At 42.3% G+C, this 11,728-nt stretch overlaps 1 pseudogene; it reads left to right on the top strand.

Annotated features, from left to right (window-relative positions):
- Nucleotides 1–3,979: 3,979 nt before the first annotated feature.
- On the top strand, nucleotides 3,980–5,285 carry LOC111551142 (annotated as a pseudogene).
- The last annotated feature ends 6,443 nt before the right edge of the window (nucleotides 5,286–11,728 follow it).

Raw genomic sequence — 11,728 nt, 5'->3', positions numbered from 1 at the left:
AGAAATAAAAGCAGATTGAAACAGATACTTGTACATCAATGTTCATAGAAGCATTATTCACAGTAGCCAAAAGCTGGAAAGAGCCCAGGCGTCCATTGACAAATAAATGGATAAACAAGCCAGTCATTGTGGCTCAACCTCTAATCCCAGCACTTTGGGAGGCCACGGTGGGAAGATGGCTTGAGGCCAGGAGTTTGAGGCCACCCTGAGCAACACAGTAGACCCCAGTTCTACAGGAAAATGTAAGAATTAGCTGGGCATAGTGGCATGTGTCTATAGTCCCAGCTACTCAGGAGGCTGAGGTGAGAGGATTGCTTGAGCCCAGGAGGTCGAGGCTGCAGTGAGCCAAGGTCATGCCACTGCACTCCAGCCTGGGTGACAGAGTGAGAGCCTATCTCTAAGAAAAATAAAAATTGAAATTTTTAAAAATGGATAAACAAAATCTGCTGTACATATACAATGGAGTACGATTCAGCCAAAAAAGGGAGCACAGCTCTGATACATACTACAACACGAATGAATCTTGAAATAATTATGCCAACTGAAATAAGTCAAACACAAAAGGATAAACATTGTATGATTCCACTTTCATAAAATTTCTAGAATAAGCAAATTCATAGGGACAGAAAGTAGATTAGAGGTTACCCAGGACTGGAAGGAGTGGGAAATGAGGGACTTAGTGCCCATTGGTTACAGACTTTCCATTTGGTATGATGAGAATGGTTTTGGAAATAGATACTTCCAAATAGATGATTCCACAACTTTGTGAGTGTAATTAATGCCACTGGATTGTACATCTAAAATGGTTAACATGGTTAATTTTGTTATTTATTTTTATTAATATTATTTTTAATTGACAAATCATAATTTTATATATTTATGGAGTACAATGTGATGTTTTGATATATGAATACCACTTAGAATGATTAAATCAAGGTAATTAACATATCTATCACCTCCCCTATCATTTTTTGTGGTACACATTTTATGTTCTATGTATTTTACCACAATAGAAAAAAAATTGTTTTAAAAGGTTGTTCAAAGACAATGAAAGAAGGAAGAATAAATAAGTAAATAAAAGATTGTTTGCAGAAGCTTTTTCATAAGAGCCAAAAATTAGACATAACCCAAATGTCCATCAACAGGTCAATGGATGAAGAAATTAAGGTAGAGCCACGCAATATTGTATACAACTTGGCAATAAAGAGGAATGAACTACTAATACATGCAATAAAATGAATAAATCTTAAAAAAAAAAAAAGGAAGAAAAAGAAGCCAGACATGAAAGACTTCATTCTGTATGATTCCATTTGTATGAAGTTCTTGAACAAGCAAAATTCATCTATGGCAAAAGAAATGAGAGAAATGGTAGGAGGCGGAGGAGGATGTGAGGGTTATTGGGCTGGCACCGGGATTGTCTTAGGTAGTGAAAGTGTTCTATATCTTAATTAGCTTGTAAATTGTGTGAGTGTGCATCTCTCAAAACTCTTCAAACTGGACATTTAAGATTTAAGTATTTAGCTACATGTAAATTATATCTCAATTTTAAAATTATCCAAAATTTTCTTTTTTTTTTTTTTTTGAGATGGAGTTTTCCTCTTGTTGCCCAGTCTGGAGTGCAATGGCATGATCTCGGCTCACCAAAACCTCCGCCTCCGGGATTCAAGCCATTCTCCTGCCTCAGCCTCCCGGGTAGCTGGGATTATAGGCATGCGCCACTACGCCCGGCTAATTTTGTATTTTTAGTAGAAATGGGGTTTCTCCATGTTGGTCAGGCTGGTCTAGAACTCCCCACCTCAGGTGATCCGCCCACCTCAGCCTCCCAAAGTGCTGGGATTACAAGCGTGAGCCACCGGGCTCAGACAAAAAAAACTCTTAAGTTACAATTTTATGGCTCCCAATGAACAATATCAAATACTTCCCCAAAGAATTGTATCCATTTACAACACTGCCAACATTGTATGAGAGCTCCCAGAACTCTCACCAGCATTCAATATTATCACACTCTTTATTTTACAAATGTAATGAGTGAAAATCACACCTATTTTTATTTTCATTTCAATTACTACAAATTAAGTTTAATATTTTCCCAGATATTTGTTTACATTTACATTTATTTTGAAATTGTCTTTTTATGTCCCTTGCCCAGTATCTATTGGACTCTACTATGTTTTTTAATTTGTAAGAATTCTTTATTAATAAATACATTAATGTTTTGATATATTTGCTATAAATATTTTGTCACTTCTTGATTGACCTTTAAATTTCCATAAGGTTCTTACGCATAGAAAGTTTTCATTTTCTATAATCAAATATGTATATTTATTTGTGACATCTTTTCTCAGTTTAGAAAGTTGTGATTGCCTCTTTTTCCCTAGAAAATAATTATATTTTTGCTAATTTTTGCAGTTAGACATATTTTTTAATGTGACACTTTAATCCTCTGGAACTGATTTTAGGAAGGTATGAGGTGGTATGAAAATGTATTCTTTTCAAATTGCTATTCCCTTAATCTAAAGGTATTGATTATATACTTTCCCCTCCTCTCCATTGATTTGAAATTGCTCTTTTATTGTATATTCAATTATACATAAAAAGATCAAATTCTGAGTTATCCATTCTAATTGACCCGGATATCTAGTGTTGTATTAACATTATCCAATCCTGCAGTTTTCTTCTTGATTTTCCTTTACTTTTAAATCGTACTTTGGGTAATATCTTATAGACTATAATACTTTATATGCTAAAAGTATATATAAGGTATAACATTTATATACTAAATATTAAATATCTACTAAATGCTAAATATAAATTATTTTGACCAATATATCAGATTGTAATTTTCACTTTAAATTTTATTATAACTAAAAACTAATATGTAAAAAATTCACTTCTTTATAGTCACTCTTTCAGCCATGATCATAGTATAACTTTCTTTTTTTTTTTTTTTTTGAGACGAAGTCTCTCTGTCACCCAGGCTGGAGTGCAGTGGCGCAATCTCGGCTCACTGCAAGCTCCGCCTCCCGGGTTCACGCCATTCTCCTGCCTCAGCCTCCAGAGTAGCTAGGACTGCAGGCGCCTGCCACCACTCCCAGCTAATTTTTTATATTTTTAGTAGAGACAGGGTTTCACCATGTTAGCCAGGATGGTCTTGATCTCCTGACCTCATGATCCACCCGCTTCAGCCTCCCAAAGTGCTGGGATTACAGGCGTGAGCCACCGTGCCCGGCTGTTTTTTGTTTGTTTGTTTGTTTGTTTTTTGAGATGGGTCTGGCTGTGTTGCCCAGGCTGGAGTGCAGTGGTGTGATCTCAGCTCACTGCAACTTCTGCCTCCCGCTTTCAACTCATTCTTCTGCATCAGGCCCCTGAGTAGCTGGGATTACAGGCGCCCACCACCACACCTCACTAATTTTTGTATTTTTAATAGAGACTGGTTTTCACCATGTTGGCCAGACTGGTCTTGAACTCCTGGCCTCAAGTGATCTGCCCGCCTTGGCCTCCCAAAGTGCTGGGATTACAGGCGTGAGCCACTGCGCCCAGCAGATCATAGTATGACTTTCTATTTTTTCCAAGTCATCTTTTTTCTCTCTCAATAAAGTTTTAAGAAGAGTTCTCCAGTGCAGGGGAGCTGAGCATCAGCCAACCTGGCACTCAGACCGTGACATTCCTGGGTGGCCAGGGAGTTGGCGGGGGTCGGCGGAGGGGGGCATGAGACTTCAGAAGGATGTCCAGCTGGGAGCAGATCCCTCTCCTGCTTTCTCCCCAACTTGTGCAAATGACTCAGAGCTTATTCACGTGACATTGTGATATAACAAAACAAAACGCCAGGGACTCAAAATGAGATAATTAAAGGCAGTAAAACAGAAATAAAATAGGGAGATAATCAGCCAAGAAAGACCCATGGGAGAAAGCAGATGATGGAAAATAAAGTGAAGCAGCATTTTACGGTGTGTGTTTCACCAGACTTTCTGAAATTTAAAACACGACGGCCCTTTATTTAGAGAACTGCTCTTCTCAGCACCAGTCACAGCAAACAAGCAGTCCTTAGATGTTAACTGTCTGATTGCACTTGGGAAAATATTATTAAATAGCCTCACCCTAAGAATGAGAAGAAAATATACCTATCAAATTTTATGGAACATTTTTACATTTCACCAGCATCCATCGATCTCTTACTTTTGGTAAACGTTTCCATTATCTCCTATTTCACGAATTCTGTACTTTCAGGCAGTAGGTTTACTAAATACCACATCTGCCTATTTACTCAAATAATATCCTTTACTTAAAGGCTTTTTGCATTATCCAGTTTTCCTGATAGTTTGTATAGATGATTGCCTGAATTTCTCGAAAACCACCAAGCTTCCCTTAAGCATCAAAGTTATTTTTATTTCTTTGCAGTAATTTCAATTTAGATTTCAGTCCTTGCTTACGTTTTGGGAGACCCAGCCATCTGCCAAAGCCTGAAGGCACAGAATGTTTATTCTCATCAATGTCCTTTCTACATCAGCTTTCAGGGTTAGTGGCTGTCATTTTTCCTGATGATTTTATGGTTCTTATAACCTCTTTGTTACATGAGTTTAGGATAACTTTCTATATGAATGAGACTATCCTATATCTTCTTCCCTTTCATCCCATTCTAGATATACTGTGAGCTCTAAAAAATTACACTTGCCCAAACTCACTGTTTTCTTAGTACCTGGTTGCCATTTGTACCACTTCAAGTAATCATCCTTTTTCTTAAGGTACAGATTCCAGCATTGAGATGAGTTCCCTGGTTGTACTTTGTCAATAGTTTTCTCTTTTTTTTTTTTTTTTTTTTTTTTGAGACGGAGTCTGGCTCTGTCGCCCGGGCTGGAGTGCAGTGGCCGAATCTCAGCTCACTGCAAGCTCCGCCTTCCGGGTTTATGCCATTCTCCTGCCTCAGCCTCCGGAGTAGCTGGGACTACAGGTGCCAGCCACCTCGCCCAGCTAGCTTTTTGTATTTTTTAGTAGAGACGGGGTTTCACCGTGTTAGCCAGGATGGTCTCGAACTCCTGACCTCGTGATCTGCCCGTCTCGGCCTCCCAAAGTGCTGGGATTACAGGCTTGAGCCACCGAGCCCGGCCAGTTTTCTCATAGCTACAGTGTATTTGTTTAATCGTCACAAGCTTAATTTAGGAGACATCGAATTACCTGTGGATCCATTTGTCAACTGGAAATGCTGCTTCCTTCCATGTACAATTTATACTCTTGAAAATTTGCTCAATAAGAATCTGTTAATATGTTGCCATGTCAAAGTGAATTAAAACTTACAACTACAATAAGATCATAATTTTATGATTGAAACACAATGATGAGTCAGGATATATAAAAAACAAGCCGAAGCCTGAGGCAGTGGCACGCACCTGTAGTCCCAGCTTCTCGGGAAGCCCCAGAGTTTAAGAGCAGCCTGGGCGACATATTGAGACCCAATCTCAAACAAACAAACAAAAAAAGAAATGGACGAAAGCCTTTCCCCTCCAACTTTCACATCTCTTCAGAATGTATCTTTTGGGGAGATGGTATTATTTATTAAATAGTATTTTATTTTAAAAACAAAATAATTCCAGCCAATCATGGTGACTCATGCCTGTAATCCCAGCACTTTGGGAGGCTGAAGTGGGACGATCACTCAAACCCTGGAGTTTGAGATCAGCCTGAGCAACATAGACTCCATCTCAAAAAAAGTTTTTAAATTTTAAAAATAACTCCAAGAACATGTGTTATGCCTGTTCAGGGACATTGTATATTATAAATATGAATTTGCTATGTAAATATAAAATTTACTGCCAACTTTATGATATAAACTTAAATGAACATTTTAATCAAATTGAAAAACAGAAAACAACTCCTCAGAAGCAGCTTGCCACTCAAAATATAAACATGAGTGAGAAAAGCAACACAAAGAAAAGCCTTGGGCAACTCTCTCATGCTCCAATTTACCTTCCTTCTAGCTGGACTCCCTTAGGCTGAGAAATCACTTCCATTGTCCTTGACTGTATTAATTTTCTATTATTGTCACAGCAATTACCACAATCCTAATGGGTTAAAATAACACCCGTGTATTATCTGACAGTTCCGTCGGTCAGAAGACTGGGTGTGCTCAACTGGCGATCACAAGGCCAAAGTCAAGATGTGGGCTGGCTGGGCTCTAACCTGAAGGATCTGAGAAGAATCTGTTTCTAGGTTCATGCCACATTGTTGGCAGACCTCAGTGCCGTGTGGTTGCAGGACTGAGATGCCCCTTTCTGTGCTGTTATCAGAGGGTCATTCTCAGCTCTAAAGGCTGCTGGTATCTCCAGGCTCATGGCCCTGTCCATCGCTTTGAAGTCAGCGATGGTGGCATAAATCTTTCTCAGGCTTCCAGTCTCTCTGAAGGCCCCTCTGCCTCATTTTCCCGTCCCCCATTCCACTACACCCGCACACACACTCTCTTACATATACACACAGACACACACACACACAGACATACTCACATAGACACACACTCATATAGACACACACATAGACACATACATAGGCACGCACACACACATATGCATGCACTCAAACACACTCTCACATACACACATACACTCACATACACACACACTCTCGCAGACACACTCACACAGACACACTCGCATAAACGCACACTCACATAGACACACACTCTCGCATAGACACACTCTCACACAGAAACACATTCTCACATAAGACACATGCACTCACATAGACACACACACACACTCTCACACAGACACACACACGCACTCTCTCTCACGTAGACACACAAGCCATTGCCTTCTCTGTCTTCTGCCTGGATCCCCCGTCTTTGCTTCAGTACCTACAGCTGGAGAGCCCCTTCTTTGCTTTCTCATTCATGCATTTATGATGAAAATTTGTGGGTTTTCCTTATGAACGTGTAAGGAAATATTTTACGTATTTTTGACCTTTTTATGTACTTATGAAAAGCGTAAGGAAAAAGAATATAAGGCCCCACTAGTTCGTAGCCTCTCTCCTCAGAGGAAAGAAAAACTGTTAAAATTTTCTTTTTTTGTACCTTTCCGTACAAGCATGTGTATATATGTTGCTCCATTTTAAATTACACAATGTAAAACATATTCAGAAATGCACACGAAACAAAATGTACAGCTCAACGGTTTATTATCAAACACACATCCACGTAACCACCCAGGTCAAGACGCTGCCAGCTCCCCAGAAGCCCTATCATCTTCCCTCCCGGGAACCACCCCTTCCTCCTTCCCTACGGAGGACTGCATGGTAATTGTGTTCTTGTTTTTCTTTATAGTTTTACCACCTGAGCACATACTCTTAAATTCCATAACTCTGTTTTCTCTGGTTGGTTGGTTGGTTGGTTGGTTGGTTGGTTGGCTCTGTTGGTTGGTTGGTTGGTTAACTCTGTTTTCTCTGGTTGGTTGGTTGGCTGGTTGGTTGAGCTGGAGTTGGCTGGTTGGTTGGTTGGTTGGCTGGTTGGTTTGAGCTGGAGTTTCGCTCTTGCTGCCCAGGCTGGAGTGCAATGGCGCAATCTCGGCTCACTGCAACCTCCACCTCCCGGGTTCAAGCGATTCTCTTGCCTCAGTCTCCTGACCACCTGGGATTACAGGCGCATACCACCACACCCAGCTAATTTTTGTATTTTTAGTGGAGACAGAGTTTCACCATGTTGGTCAGGCTGGCCTTGAACTCCTGACCTCGGGTGATCCACCCGCCTCAGCCTCCCAAAGTGCTAGAATTATAGTCATGAGCCACCATGCCAGGCCTGTTTTCTCTGTTTTTGAAGTGTATATAAATGGAATCATACAGAATGATTGTTGCATCTAACATCTTTTGATCAGCATTCACGTGTGAGATGGTCCATGTTGTCGTAATCTTTGAGCAGTCTGCTCCTTTCTGCTGCTGAGCAGTATTCCATCATATGGATATTCCACAGCTTATCCATTGTCTTATCCATGGATATGTGGGGTGTTATCAGTTTTGACCTACTTACCTTCCTTTTTTCCAACTTTATTGAGATATAATTAAGGTACGCTCACATGCACACATTTAAAGTGTATCACTTTACCAGTTCTGACACATGCACACACCCATAAAACCATCATAGCAGTCAAGACAGTGAACACATCCATCAGCTCTAAAAGTGGCCTTGTGCCCCTTTGGATAGACGGATGGGTAAGTGGATGGATGGATGATTGAATGGACAGAAGGATGAGGTCAGTCTGCAAGGAAGAAACAAGAAAGAAAATCTAGATGATGGGTGAATGGGTGGATGATTGGAAACAGCCCCCACATGCCATAGTTTTTGCTCATCATTTTGGATACACTCCCCGGGTGGATACATCCCCCGGGATGCCTTTTATTTTATTTTATTTATTTTATTTTTATTTTATTATTTTATTATTTTATTTATTTTATTTTATTTTATTTTGAGAGAGATTATCACTCTGTCGCCCAGGCTGCAGGGCAGTGGCATGATCTCAGCTCACTGCAACCTCCACCTCCAATGTTCAAGCAATTCTCCTGCCTCAGACTCCCAAGGAACTGGGATTACAGGCATGTGCCAGCACGCCCAGCCAATTTTTGTATTTTTAGTAAAGACAGGGTTTCACCACGTTGGCCAGGCTGGTCTCAAACTCCTGACCACCCGCCTCGGCCTCCCAAAGTGCTGGGATACAGGCATGAGCCACCACGTCCTGCCTGGATGCCCTTTAAAATGCATGTTACAGAGACAGTTATGCATCAGCTGACTCTAAGGGCCCATTCTGGGCCCAGGCAGCATACTGACCCTGGAAGCTTGCTGGATTATTAAGAAATGACAGGCCAGCCAGGCTTCGTGTCTTGGACAGAAGCTGCTGAATACAGCGCTATGGTAAACTAAAAATAGATAAAAGTGTGAGGGCTGACTTGTTAAAGTAAAAATTGCATATATTTAAGGCATACAACATGATATTTTGACAAACGTATACATAGTGAAGCGTTAGTGGAAATGTAAATTAGTATAGCCATTATGGACAATGGTATAAAGGTTCCTTAAAAAATTAAAAATAGAATTACCATATGATTCAGCAATCCCTCTTCTGAGTATATACTCAAAAGAAATGAGGCTGGGCACAACAGTTCACATCTGTATTCCCAGCACTTTGGGAGGCCGAGGCAGGAGGATCACTTGAGGCCAGGAGTTCAAGGCCAGCCTGGGCAACATAGCGAGACCCCCCCCATCTCTACCACAAAAAAAAAAAACACACTCCTGACCACATGGCCACCACCATTTGTATCAGGCTTTGTATGACACAAAGGAAAGTCAGTAGTTTCCCCGGGAGTTAGCAGACCTCATCTGAACTGTCCATAACTCATTTCTCAAGTTTCTAGGCTACAAGAGAGGCTCAACCTTCACCAAAACCTCTGGTTTCAGAAGTTAACCCTTTACATCACCCTTTCTCCCTCATGCACAGGCTTTCTGCCACATAACTTCTCAAAACTCTCCCACCCCAGAACCTCCCCTACGTGGGTCCCTTCCTCTGGGAGGCTCCAAAGTCACTGGCAACTTCCCTGTCTGACTTTCATGGTTGATGACAGCTTGGATCCAGAGGTCTTAGAACTGAGGTTCATATACGCCCACTCTGAACCCTCACCTGGCTGTGAGCCCCACCCACCTGCCTTCCCCACCCTCCCGCCTATCAGCTTCCATCCCAGAATGACCCACATGACTCTGGCCTCCCCCGCAGCCTCACTTGGCTGCTGGCTTCTGTCGCTGGGTGTCCTGGTGCCTGACCTTTACCACAGCCCTGTCCTGGTGTTTGACTCGTTCCTGATGTGAAAAGACTGGGCAGTCTGCTCTCAGCTTCCAGAACTGCATTCCCCAGCCTGACCCTCCATCTTCTGGGATTCCTGCTTCCTCCTCAGGACTGTGGATTCACACCAGCCCCTCATCCTCACAACCAAAACAGGACAAAATCTACACCAGTGAGAATTGTTTTATAAGAGCTTCTTGTTTGCTAGTATATTTGACTGGGAAAGGAAGGTTTTTTTTTTTTTTCCTTTGGCTTAATTTTTTTCTTTGGCTTAATTTTTTTTTCAAAGTACAAAGACAATGAGTAATGACCACATGTAATTCTACCAAGAAATACCATTATCAACAAGCTGGTACACATCCTGCCAGTAGTTCTCCGGTGTTTTGTTTTGTTTTTTTCTTTTTCATTATGAACCTAAGTTTCCTGAGGCATACCAGCCTGTGTGTAAATTCCGAGTGGTGACATTTACCCTTATTTTACTGTCCCTTACCCTGTGGGCCATTGCTGTACTTTATATCCCCAACAAATTGCCCTTCGATTATGTCTGCAACTTATTCACCAAATCAGACCAGTTGTACTGTAGCAGTGCCTGGCACCACCATCTGGATAGGCACCAGCCTGTTTCCCAGGATAATTGGTCCCCAGGGTGCTGTTCTCTCTGCACTGCCACCAGGGTCTGCCGGATGTGGCCGTCTCTGCCAGGGATGCAGAGCTGGGCTGTGTCCCCTAGTACCCTGGAGGCCCCAAGGCAGCTAGGGTCTATCCTGAAATGAGAATGTCTCCCTCTACTCTCGTTTCCCAGTCTGTTAGGCCATTTGAACCTACATGTCCTGGAGCTTTTAGCTAAAGCATCTCCTTCAGCACTTACTTGCAGACATCCTGTCACTGGGACTTGGACAAGAGCCCCTGGGGGCTGGGCTGGGTGCAGACCTCCCTGTCAATATTCAGAACTGCCCTACACCCTGCTCAGCCAGAACACTGGGGCTCTGCTACAAGTGGAGCTCCAGCCTGGTCGGAGTCTCTCTCAGCAGTTGCTCTGATAGCCTTCAGGATGGTGCTCCCAACCAGTCTGCAAAGCCTCCAGACCTCAGAATGCAGCCCTCGGTCATGTTCATTGATTGGGCAAATACTAAGTGAATGCTACTCTGTGCCAGGTACTCCACCAGGCACTGAGAACACAAAGATGAGTAAACACGAACGTGGGGCCTGCCCTCATGGAACTTACTTTCTAGTGGGAGAGAAGACAATGATCAAATTACAAATAAGTGGGCCCAGCATGGTGACTTACACCTGTAATCCCAGCATTTTGGGATGCCAAGGCCAGCTGATTACTTGAGGTCAAGAGTTCGAGACCAGCCTGACCAACATGGTGAAACCCCACCTCTACTAAAAATGCAAAAATTAGTCAGGTGTTGTGGTGGGCACCTATAATCCCAGCTACTTGGGAGGCTGAGGCAGGAGAATCGCTTGAACTTGGAAGGCAGATGTTGCAGTGAGCTGAGATTGTGCTACTGTACTCCAGCCTGGGTGACAAAGCGAAACTCCATCTCAAAAAAAAAAAAAAAAAAAATTACAAATGAGTGTAAACAGTAAGAAAGAACAGCTTGTCCGGACACGGTGGCTCACGCCTGTAATCCTAGCACTTTGGGAGGCCGAGGCAGGTGGATCACCTGAGGTCAGGAGTTCAAGACCAGCCTGGCCAACATGGTGAAACCCGGTCTCTACTAAAAATACAAAACTCAGCCGGGTGTGGTGGCTTATGCCTGTAACTCCAGCTACTGGGGAGGCTGAGGCAGGAGAATCGCTTGAACCCAGGAGGCAGAGGTTGCAGTGAGCCGAGATCGTGCCATTGCACTCCAGCCTGGCCAATAGACCTACAGAGCGAGATTCCGTCAAAAAAAGAAAAAAAAAAAAAAAAG

This window comes from Piliocolobus tephrosceles, chromosome 15, assembly GCF_002776525.5.
Source record: "Piliocolobus tephrosceles isolate RC106 chromosome 15, ASM277652v3, whole genome shotgun sequence".
NCBI classification, from domain to species: domain Eukaryota; kingdom Metazoa; phylum Chordata; class Mammalia; order Primates; family Cercopithecidae; genus Piliocolobus; species Piliocolobus tephrosceles.
This window is presented reverse-complemented; position numbering and strand designations above follow the sequence as displayed.